The sequence below is a fragment of the Narcine bancroftii genome, chromosome 2 (genome assembly GCF_036971445.1).
Source record: "Narcine bancroftii isolate sNarBan1 chromosome 2, sNarBan1.hap1, whole genome shotgun sequence".
In the NCBI taxonomy this organism is placed as follows: domain Eukaryota; kingdom Metazoa; phylum Chordata; class Chondrichthyes; order Torpediniformes; family Narcinidae; genus Narcine; species Narcine bancroftii.
The window spans coordinates 68,722,458-68,735,431 of record NC_091470.1 but is presented as its reverse complement, the minus strand read 5'-3'; positions in this window follow the sequence as shown (position 1 = coordinate 68,735,431).

The following is a 12,974-nucleotide window of genomic DNA, read 5'->3' as shown; positions in this document are numbered from 1 at the left end:
ATACACAAAAGGGCTGGAGAAATTCAGCAGGTCTTGTAGCACCCATCAGATTATTGACAAAGGTCTCAAGCAAAAAACATTGGTCATATATCTTTGCCTCTTCTGGATATTGGGTGCCCTGCTGAGTTTCTCTGGCACTTTTGTGTATTTAATACAATCACAGCACCTGCAGACTTTCTTGCTTTACTTAGAGTGTGGTAGAGGAGGTTTATGTAGGTCAGCACAACATCATGGGCCAAAGGGCTTGCACCGTGCTGTTATGTTCTATGTTCTAATGGGATAGGTGATATTAGCAAGCATGGGGCTGGGGGGAAAAATGCAAGGAGAGTGAGTGCTCTAAGGAGGTGGATCAAAGAAATTTGGCAAAACGTCACTGTATTTGCATGCTTCAAGAGGCTTCAATTTCAAATGTCATTAGAGAGAATACACGGCACACCTCTCTACAGAGCCACACCAATCTACAACCACAGAAACTGTGGATAATGAACGCCGTCCCCCCAACCACCATCATCCACTCATTTTCATTAATGAATTTCCACAGATTTTTTTCCCCAGGATTCAAAAAATATGAAAATGTGTGACATTTTGTCTTCAAAATACCACACTGCATATTTACCTGTTGGTCAGAATAGCAGCCATTCGAGTAAAAAATATTCTCAATTTTAACATAAATGATGTGTTAGCAATTTTGAAAATAGGATGTTCCCATTAGTAATCCAAACAAGTCAGAAACAATTAAAGGCATCGACAGGGTGACGTTCCTTTTATCCCTCCTCTATCAACAGGTGGCTTTCTGAAAATTGAGTGAACTACTCATGTGAATTTTTAGTTTCCCATAACATAATGGGAGGCCAAGTCTCTGGAACTAGTCCATTTACCTCATGTCATAACCACAGAAGAGGCAGGCTGATGAATGTTTAGATTTGCATGAGTCAGCTGGGTCCCTGTGTGCATTTTACTAAGGGAAGGTTAGTGATGTGTGCCAGGACTTCCTGCAAGATCAAAGCTTCAAGCAGCTTATAATGAAACAAGATGGTAAAGCCCAAGAATAAAGGAAACAAAGGAAATGTTCAAGAGATAAGGATCTGTCTCTGAAATGACATTCATCTAGTCTAGATCCGGTGCAGAAGTTAAATCTAAAGTTCATGGACAATAATTCAAAGAGATCACATTCAAAGCTTTTGTTAATCTTCATCACACGCTACCCTGCTGTTGCAACCACCATCTTGCATATTTGATGGATGTAAATTATGTTCGATAAAATACAACATTATTTGGTACATGCATCTGCAGAAACACTTTAACCACACTTTGTTTCAATAAATTATCTCCTCAAACACTAAGAACTATTTTTTTTTGTCTAGCATAATATTTAATAAATCAACAAATACCAGAGATAACAGTCACAATTAACACTTAAACTGCAGGGCCCAATATAGCCAATCTGCATCAACCTAAACCATGTTGTAATAAAGATCCTAAACAGATTTGAATACATTAATAAAGAAATCCATTCAAATCATAAAAATCAAATATAATGATGATTTGATAATTCAAACCACAAGTTTGCAAAATGTTTATATAGATAGCAGCACATGTGCGAAATTCAGCCAGCTATAATAAGAAACAAACTCACAGCAAACAATTTATGTCTTACTTAAAGAAATCTCACAGAACTTCTGTTAAAATTGAACAAATTCCTGTACAAGACATTCTCCCTCCTATGTTCCACCCCTAACGAGTTTTAGTACAAGAGCATGTTAACTTACAGAAAGTAAAAGAACTTCCCTAAAATTAAGCATTTTCATAAAACTATAAATGAGATATTAGACTCAAAAAGTGAACCAATATTATTCTGATTTTGGGCAGCCTGTTGTAAGAAGACAAATACGTAAGCCAAAAAAAAAAGGTTGTGAAGAGAAATGGCAAGAATAACCTGATGTGAATTATGAAACAATTTTTTAAAAATAGCTTCTAATGAATATGTGCCAGGTTAAGTTAAAACAAGATGTGTTTGAAAGGAACATGTTTTACCAACAGATAATATTGAAACCAAAATTCAACAACAAATTATACAAAAACAGCGCAATTAGCATCAATGTGTTTAATATAACATAAAGACTAATTTTGTAATTGAAATATATATGATGCACTAATGACATCTGTGGCTTTTTTTAAAAGAATTGCCAGGGATGTTTTCTTTTACCAAGTAGAAATAGATAATCTTGCATTTATGGTGCTCATTTACTTAGTCTTTGGATAATGCAGTAGCATGTTCACACAAGCTTAAGAGATCAAAGGAAGGGATCGATGCCTGCGTATTTTCCATTATAAATGCCATGGAAGGATCAATAGGATAAAGATAAAATTCATGAATGAAGTCACACGGAATGTTGATAATTGACTGATGGAACATTGAATGGAAATAATTTAGGACCACAGTACAAGGAAGAGGAATACACCACTTTATAATGTCAAGTCCAACACCTCAAAAATCACAGATAGTAAAGGAAGTGAAAAGGCACCAAAGCTAACCCTGAAGATATTCACTAAGGACGCATGTGCTATAATAGAAGTTGCAACCTGAATGGCCCATGACCCTACCACAAGTGTGCTATCATCTGATAAAAGAAGTGACATGCAAATTTTCCATGAAAGATGGAAAGGTGTACAACACTTTGGCCACATTAGTTCTTATTGCTTCTTCAGTTGAGTGAAATTGTCAAACAACTTCTATTAACTCCTTGGCTAATGGCCAGACTATAAATATTGGGGAATAGTAACTTGTCTTCCATCTGGGTACTTTCCAGCTGTCAAGACTCAATTTCAAATTTACCAAATCAATTTCCCTACTTATATCAGAGGTAAACATTTCTGGAACAAATCATTCATCTGTGATATTAGTTCAGTTTCTTTACTCTCCATTTAACACAGCTTAACCCTCCAGACATGTTCCACTGCCCCACTTTTTGTAGCACATGACACTTCACTTCTGTATTATCACCTTCTTACAGCTGCATTAACTAATTTGATCAGAGAGCCTTTACAACCTATAACCCTGGCCACACAGATATTCCCTTTGTCCATCTCTCCTATAACTTCTTTGCAGCTTAAAACAAATCAGCTGTTTTCTCCCTTTTCCAGTTCTCCAACCCAAAATATTTAGTTTCTCTTTCCGCAGATGCTGTCTGACCTATTTCTTTTTATTGTGCAGAATTTTTTTCTTTTTGATTTTACAAACAGATTGATTGGGGTCTTTCCTTACAGGAAATATTCTGCACTGCTCCTCAATATTGTGGTATGGTTGAAATCTGCAACTTATTATATCGGAAGAGACACAGAGAAAATATTCCAGCTTCAAACTAATGACACATTTGAGTTAATTTCCCCACTCCACCATTAGAACATTTGGGAGAATATTGACAGAAGGCCTGTGCATACGCAAATAATATTTCCTCTGAACTTCAAGATACAACAATAGAGTGGGAAAAGTCCCAAGGAAACTTTGAACATATATTGCATGGAGAATTAAATCTTACTTTTCATCATTAAATTAGTTTCAGAAAATTCTGGCTCTGATTGGGTTTACACAGTCAAAAATTCTTTTCCATTGCAGCAGCCAGACACCAAGCACATAGCTTATCAGTTACTGCTCCAGATCCACAGAGGTAAGTTCATGGTTTATTTTTAAAAATTGATTCAGTATTACTTACATGATATACTTAGAATAAATAGAGGCACATGATTAAAAAGCACCTAAAAATATTTTGAAGGACAGTAGCAACTTAATTTCTGTAAACCTTTCTTTGCTTAGGAAGAATAACTGGATCATTTTCATTACTGCACAACTGATTCAACTATAATGTTTCACTTATTTCACCTTAATTACCTTATTAAAATAAAGTATCAGATATTTTTCCTGAAGATATTGCCTTTTAAGACACAAAAAAGGGAAAAAACTAAGATAACCATATTACAATGCATTGTTTTTTGAGTTAAGCCACCAAGTTGACTATTGCATGAACAGTACTGTGGTCTACCCATGCATATTAATCATATTAACTACATTAAACAGGGTTTCACAAAATCACACTTCCAGACATAGTTATTTGAAAATGGGATCAATACATTTGTAGAGAAATTATCCCCAGGGGGAAAAAAGTTACAATGATGCAAATGAAAGGTATTGTTGAAAACTTTCACTTTCTTATCCCGTTCATTTCAAGAACAGTTCTTTTCACAAGTTTGAAGAGGTAACCTTTCAGATTTTTACAACGAGTGATCTTAAGCTTGTACTTTTAATGCACCCAAAGAAGTCCTCATATAAAGTAACCTCAAAAACTAAAGAGGCACATTTTACTGTAGTTTAGCCACATACCAAACATTTCTCCTAGCTTTCAATGTCTTGGAGAGAGTAAATGGACAAAAACCCATCAGGTGTCTACATGGCTAGTATTAGAATAGCATCATTTATCCAACTTCATTCCAAATGAATGTCTCACTCCTGTACTGCACTGTTTTTTCCTGTGCTACAAATATTTAATGCTACGTTTAGCAACCTTGGTTCTCTTTCAAACTTGGCTATTATAACAGTCATCTTTTTTTCTTTTAAATTTTATGCTTTGTTACCAAATTTCATTAGCCAGTTATTGGATAGTTCTTTGTTATCCAGCAGTCCCAGTTTGATAATATCTTCAAATTTCATTAACTTACATTATGTGCATGAAAAGGATCATTAATGCATATTAGAAAATTGAAAGCCCACCACCAATTCCCGAGGCAGTCCAATCAACATGTACATCCTACCCTTTTTGACTTCCTTAGCAACCACTTCTTTCTTTCTTTCTTTTCTTCTTTGGTTTGGCTTCGCGGACGAAGATTTATGAAGGGGTAATGACCACGTCAGCTGCAGGCTCGTTTGTGGCTGACAAGTCTGATGCGGGACAGGCAGACACGGTTGCAAGGGAAAATTGGTTGGTTGGGGTTGGGTGTTGGGTTTTTCCTCCTTTGTCTTTTGACAGAGAGGTGGGCTCTGCGGTCTTCTTCAAAGGAGGTTGCTGCCTGCCGAACTGTGAGGCACCAAGATGCACGGTTGGAGGCGAGATCAGCCCACTGGCGGTGGTCAATGTGGCAGGCACCAAGAGATTTCTTTAGGCAGTCCTTGTACCTTTTCTTTGGTGCACTTCTGTCTCGGTGGCCAGTGGAGAGCTCGCCATATAACACGATCTTGGGAAGGCGATGGTCCTCCATTCTGGAGACGTGACCTACCCAGCGCAGTTGGATCTTCAGCAGCGTGGATTCGATGCTGTCGGCCTCTGCCATCTCGAGTACTTCGATGTTGGAGATGAAGTCGCTCCAATGAGCCAATTACTTTTTTTCTCAGTATTTTTAAATAAACTTAATTTACCAATAGTGACTCTTTATATAGCAGCTCATCCACAAAATATATTTCACCCTCAATGACTTTAATTTTTTTTTAAAAAATGGTAGAATCCTGGACCACATATCAGAAAAATGGAAGTAAATTCACCTGCTTTGGGAACAGCCCAGGCACTCAACTTTCTTTTGAAGGGTCGACGTGATGTTATGTTCATATTCTAATGCAATAGTATTTTAATACTGCACAGAAAATGAGGAAAGTTTTCTGCTCTGAGGCTGGCATTCAAGCAGATTGAATATCCACCATTTGTGGACCCAATCTCTTTTCTTTACCATGGTTTAAATGGGAGTGTCCAATCTAAGTCAGGCAATCCATGGGTTTATAAAACCAAAGGTAAAAAAAAATACTCAGTGGAACAGGCAGCAAATATGGAGAGAGATAAATAGATAAAGTTTTGGGTCAATAAACTTTCATTAAAACTAACTAGGTAGTTGCAATGAAGATGTAAATCTGCAGCATTATTAATGAATGTCCTCATTCTAGAATTGTATATTCTGGGGAAAAAAGACTGAGCATTTACTTTATCGATATCATAAAACTTTACAAGGTCATCCCTCAGTCTTCTATGCTCCAAGGAGGAAAGTCCCAGTCTGTCCCTATAGCTCAACCAACTGCCTGGTTAATCTCCCCTGCACCCCTTCCAATTTATTTAGATCCCTCCTATAGCCAGGCAATGAGAACAGCGCACAATACTCCAAGTTTGGTCTCACCATCACCATGTAGAACTGCAGCATGAAGTCCCAACTTTTGTATTCAGTAGCCTGCTCAATGAAGGCAAACATGCCAAACACCTTCATCAGCTTTTCCATCTACTAGTCACTTTCATTGGACAATACACCTGTACCCTTCTCTGTTCTGAAACACTCTCCAGAGCTCTGCCATTTACTGTGCAAGTCCCACACTGGTTTGACTTCTAGTGCAACACCTCACACATATCAAAGTTAAATTCTATTTTACACTCCTTGACCTACCTTCTCAACTCATCTAGATGCAATTGTAGACTTGGATAACCTTCTTCACTGTCCACGATACTACCAATTTTGATTAGTGAGAGATAAAATTGGACCCCTTGTAGATAGCGAGGGTAGGCTGAGTGAGAAGTCTGAGGAAATGGGGGAAATTTTGAATGATTTCTTTGCCTCGGTATTCACTAGGGAAAAAAATGTTGAACCAGTTGAAGTAAAGAAAAATAGTGGGGAGGTCATGAAGCATATAAGGATAACCGAGGAGGTAGTGATGCTGTGTTAAAAAAGATAAAGGTGGATAAATCTCCCGGACCGGACAAAATATTCCCTAGGACACTCAGGGAGGCTAGTGGACAGTTAGTGGGGCCATTAACAGAGATATTTAGGATGTTACTGGCCACGGGGGTGGTGCCAAAGGATTGGAGGGTGGCGCATGTGGTTCTTCTGTTTAAGAAAAGGTCCAAATGCAAACCTGGGAATTATAGGTTTGTAAGTCTGACGTCTGCGGTGGGCAAGTTGATGGAAAGTGTTCTGAGGGATGCTATTTACAAATTTTTGGAGGTACAGGGATTGATAGGGAGTAATCAGCATGGTTTTGTCAGGGGTAGATCATGCTTGACAAACCTGATTGAGTTCTTCGAGGGGGTTACAAAAAGGATTGATGAAGGGAAAGCTGTGGATGTTGTCTATTTGGACTTTAGTAAAGCTTTTGACAAAGTTCCCCACAGGAGGTTAGGAAAAAAGGTGGAGGCATTAGGTATAAATAAAGAGGTAGTGAAATGGATTCAGCAGTGGTTGGATGGGAGGTGTCAGAGAGTAGTGGTAGAAAATTGTTTGTCCAATTGGAGGCCAGTGACTAGTGGAGTTCCTCAGGGTTCGGTCCTGGGTCCACTATTATTTGTTATATATATTAACGATCTGGATGTAGGGGTGGAGAATTGGATAAGCAAGTTTGCGGATGACACAAAGATTGGTGGTGTTGTGGACAGTGAGGTAGATTACTGTAGATTAAAAGGTGATTTAGGAAGGCTGGAGGTGTGGGCTGAGAAATGGCTGATAGAATTTAATACAGATAAATGTGAGGTGCTACATTTTGGAAAGGCAAATTTAAATAGGTCACATACATTGAATGGTAGACAATTGAGGAGTGGAGAGCAACAAAGGGATTTAGGAGTTATGGTAAATAGTACCCTCAAGGCTGATACTCAGGTAGATGGTGTGGTGAAGAAGGCATTTGGAATGTTGACCTTCATAAATCAGAGTATTGAATTCAAGAGTAGGGAGGTTATGATGAAATTGTACAAGGCATTGGTGAGGCCAAATATGGAGTACTGTGTACAGTTTTGGTCACCAAATTATAGGAAAGATATAAACAAAATAGAGAGAGTGCAGAGAAGGTTCACGAGAATGTTGACAGGATTTCAGGGTCTGAGTTACAGTGAAAGGTTGTGCAGACTGGGGCTTTTTTCTCTGGAGCGCAGAAGATTGAGAGGGGACTTGATAGAGGTGTTTAAGATTTTAAAAGGGACAGACAGAGTAAATGTGGATAGGCTTTTTCAATTAAGAAAGGGGGAGATTCAAACTAGAGGGCATGGTTTAAGATTGAAGGGGGAAAATTATAAGGGGAACATGAGGGGAAATTTCTTAACGCAGAGGGTGGTGGGGATGTGGAATGAGCTTCCAGCAGACGTGTCGAGGCGGGATCATTGGTTACATTTAAGGAAAGACTGGATCGTTAAATGGATAGGAGGGGACTAGAGGGGTATGGACCGGGTGATGGTCAGTGGGACAAGGAGGGTGGGGATTTGCTACGGCATGGACTAGTAGGGCCAAACTGGCCTGTTCTGTGCTGTAAGTGGTTATATGGTTATATGTCTTCTGCAAATTTTCTAATTCAGATGGCATTCTAGATGAGCCTTTACTGTATCCCCTCCAATGCTAGTAAAGGTACCAAAACTACATAATTCTCCAGCTCCAGTCTTACCAAGACTCTTTACTCAGGTAATTGAATCCTCTTTTAATAAAAGCTAGCATACCAGTTATCGTCAATCACTTACTGCAAATGCTTGATGGCCTCATGACTTGTGTACAAGCATACATAATTCCCCTTGCACCTCAAACCTCTCCAATCTCTTGCTATTCAACTCTACCTTTCTCCAAGCTGCTAAGTGGATAATTTTTTAAAAAATAATAAAAACACAATGCTGGAGAAACTCACAGGTCCAACAGGATACTTTATATAGCAAAGATAAAGATACATAATCAACCTTTTGAGCTTGAGTCCTTCATCAAGGTATCATCAAAGTGGATAATTTACCAGTTTTCCTCATTGTACTTAATGTGCTACTGTCTTGCCCTCTCACTCAACTTGTCAATATCACCCTGAAACACTTTCCATTCTGCTCCATATTCATTATTCCTTACAGTTTATGATTGACAGCAAATTCAGAAGTCTGACTCAACCTGTAGATTCAGTCTCCTCGCTGGGACTAAGCACCATACACCGAAGTTCCCCACAACCTCAGAACAATCAGCTTATTCACACTCTTACCTTTCTGACTGCCATTTCTCAATCATGCCAGCACATTACAGGCAAAAGGAGTGTTTGGTTTTCTTTTTGATAGTTTACTATTATGTCTTGACATGCAACTAACTTTATGGTTAATTTAAAAATTTGAAAACTTTTCAATCCAGAATGCAAGTTCGTTGCCAGGTATACAATCAACTACCTTAATCTTTTTCCCAGATATGTTTCTCAAAGCCATAAGTTAATTCATTAAAGTTCCTCTGTTGTCCAGAAGGGTGACAAAAAGTGTAACATGGATAAATTAATGAGCTTGCTCAACAGATCGGCATGTGTGCAATTGTACTGGAGTGTCCATATTTAATGATGATATATAAAGATCAATAAGTCGAATATTGACCCTGCTTTTGACCTCAGTAACTAGATTTAAATTATTAAAATTGCACAGTAGATTGGGAGAATCATGGGGCAATGGAGAAGTAGAAACTTAAAATTATCATTAATAAAACGAAGCAAGGTAATAGGAGAAAAATCACCAAGTCCCTGCAAAACTCTTCCTACGTCATTATCACCCTGACCCAAAGGGTTTTCTCACTGCTATTTTCACCAGTCTTCCTGCATGAAGATGTCATAGTTTTTTTTAAACTTTATTTATTCGTTCAAAAAACAAATAATATGACATATACAACAATTAACCATAAACATGAATGTTATTTTTTTATATATACAAAGAGAAAAGAAAAGAAACCCCCCCCCCCTTCAGCCAACTCTCCTAAGGAGAGCCATAAAGAAAAAAAAAGAAAAAATATTAAAGAAAAATTAAATATACATATTAAGATCTAATCAATGTAAATTGAAATGTAAATATTCTGAATATAACGACCATTTATTTAAAAAAAATTGAGATGTCACAGTTAATAAATTATTTTCCATCCAATCTCTGCCCCACACATCTCCAAATCCCAGTAGGAGAACCTCAAACAATGGAGGTGAAAGGCAAACAAAGAACAAAAAAAAGTACACAGTTTATATCTGATTAAAACAAAACAACGGCAAGGGAACTCCCTCATGGCACCACCTAGAACCAAGAAGCTGCTGCTTCAGGATCACCTAGCTTTGGAAGAACTAGAAGAGTAGGTTAGTGACAGTTGAAAATAGGACAGTTGGAATGAAGAAACTGACAAGAAATGAAAGCTAGAGACCTTACCCCTGATACTGATGCACGTTCAATGTTTATGTGCCAATTAGGAGACAATTTCAAGTGCCAACTCACTTGTTGGCATTGTTACCCAATAAGCATTCAATTGAAGTCCCACTCCAGGGACAGGAGCACATACAAAAGAAACCAGGCTGAAACTCCTGTGAAGTACAGAGACCTATATTGTTGTGGATGCCACCTTTTAGATGAGACATTAAACCCATTTGCCCTGCCAATTATTTGTAAAAGACCTTAGTGCATGTTTATAAAAACCAGGAGCAATTTCCCTGGTACCTTAACTCATGTTTACCCCTCAACAATTGTGTTCATTATTGCTTGTTGCACACAAATTGGTGGCTGTGAAAAGGCCCTGTAGAAAAATTCAAATCCCTCTTTCTTTTATAAATAGAGCTGTTCATAAAAGCCCAAGGGCTACTGGAAAAGGGAAGAATGCGAGGCTTGGCTGACTTTCTACCTTATGAGTGGCAGGGCAGGAACATACAAATCAACAGAATTATGGGAGGAGATGGAGAGTTCCAAATACTAGAAGTTTGGCTTTCCCAGCGCAATCATTGAATTGAGTGGATTTTCCTAGATGAAGGTTGTTATTTGATTCTGAAGAAGTTAAACCATTGAAACTCACTGTATCCACAACCTTTCTCCACTGATTGGTGAGTATCCCCATCAATAAGAATGTAGCACTCCAGAATATAAATGAACCCACAGGACATTCAATTTCCAGTTGAGCAGAGATAGCTACTCAAGGCAGAAGAAACAGAAAACTAATGAGTGACCTGGATATTTTCCATGCCCCAAGTGTTGACAGAAATACATGGCTACTGAATGACCCCCTCACAGTTTTCTCACCATTCTAAATATATCTTGCACAATGCATTCTTTGTTACATGTTTATAGATGAAACCTGCAGTAATTTGGCAGCAGTTGAAATTCTTCTTGTCTCCTAATCAGTTCAATCAAACACAGCAATTTAGAAGAAGCTGGGAAATCATTAATGGAGCACACCTGTTTGTTTGAATCATGGAAAGAAAATAAGCCAATTTGTATTCCTTCAACAGGTGATAGTGTTCCAAAAATTACTCATTGGCAAGCTTTTCTGGGTCTAAATGAAAACACACTTGGTTTGATACGGTTAGAATCAGATATTGAAGCCTATAAACAAATTCTTCCAATCATCAGCTTTAGGAATTATTTTGAACGAGCATATTTATCTGACAAAAATCTAACATATTCCACTGCAATGAGTCAGGTCAGGCACATCACCCACTATTTCTCCTTAAATGGTGTAATTACTTGGAAGAGCATAAATAGAAATTGGATTTAGTTTTGAACAATCACCATCTTAAATCAAAAGCCGCAGTCCATGTGCCACAAATATTGTAGATCATTGCAATCTAAAAAGTTCAATGCATTGCCTTTTCCCTAAAGAGAGTAAAGAACACTGTAACCTTCAGCTCAGCACAAAGTTCTGTCAAGTGATCCACATATTGGAATAAAAGGCTTATCAACTGCACTGGATGAAGTCTTCCAAGAGAGTGACAAACAGTTATCATTATCTATTGCATAAAAACTTTGAGAGCATCTGTCATACTTCAAAGAATCAAAAGTATATTTAAAGGTAAGCAGACACTTCATGCTTTTTTCAGCTTGGAGCTGGAGATTTACAAGCATATTTTAATTTGTAACTCGGTTGGCCAAACAGTAATTAAATGTGATTGGGCATCTCTGTGTTTGCTGAGAAGAAAAGCTTTGTAGCCTTAAAGTCATAGGACTATTTAAACATAGCTTCACTTTACCGGCAGAAGTCATGCTGTATCATTTGAAACATACTGGGGGGGGGGGGGGGTGTAGGTTAATTGGGTGTAAAATTGGGCAGTACAGACTCATGGGGCAAAATTCCTTGTATGTCTAAATTTAAATCTTGAACAAAAAAAATAGGGACTCAGCAGGTCAGACAGTATCCATGGAGAGAAATGGTCAGGACCCTTAATCAAATCTCAACCATTGATAGTCCATCTATCTCCATTGATGTTTCCAGACCTGTTAAGACCCTCCAGCTTCTCTTTGTTGCTCAAAATTCCGGTAAGTGCAATCACCTTAAAAGTGAGAATAACTGTGATTGCATCTGGCACCAAGTTATCAATAAAACCACAATCAATGTTGTTCAGGGTAACGCTGGAGTTATCATTATCTTCCTTCATGCTCAATTAGATTTCTGGAGGCAAACGTCTCAATCCCACTGTCAGGACAAGGCAGCATCTGAGGCACAATTTTCTTCAAATATTTCAAGATTTTAAAGTGTTCATCTCTGTTTACAATTCATTAAAAGATGCTCTATTTATTTATTTATTCCTTTTTGGGATCTGGACACCATAGCAAGGCATTGCTCATCCCGAGCTGTCCATGAGATGATGGCACTGAACTGTTTCAATACAATATGATGCAGACAACTTCTAACATGGAATGAGACATTTGCAAGGCCAATAATACATCAATGTCAGACAATATTCAGCATCTAATCACCTCTCCTTGATGAGGAAATAACATTAGCAAGCCTCCTGTCAGCTTCAGAGTAATGACTGGCTGGAATCTCAGAAACATTAACTAATTAAAAGGCACAGTTACTAGTCCAGGCAAACAGTTGACCTCTTAGCCCCCTAAAGCCTCATCAACACCTAGAAAGCAAAAGTCTGATGCAAGAATACTCAAGAACATTATCTGGAATAAAACAGCCAGCTAATTTTCCCCATTTCATTCATTCAGGTGCTTTGCCGTTCGGCGTGGGCAAACATGTCTCTCCATCTGTCATGATTTCTGACCCTTTGAATT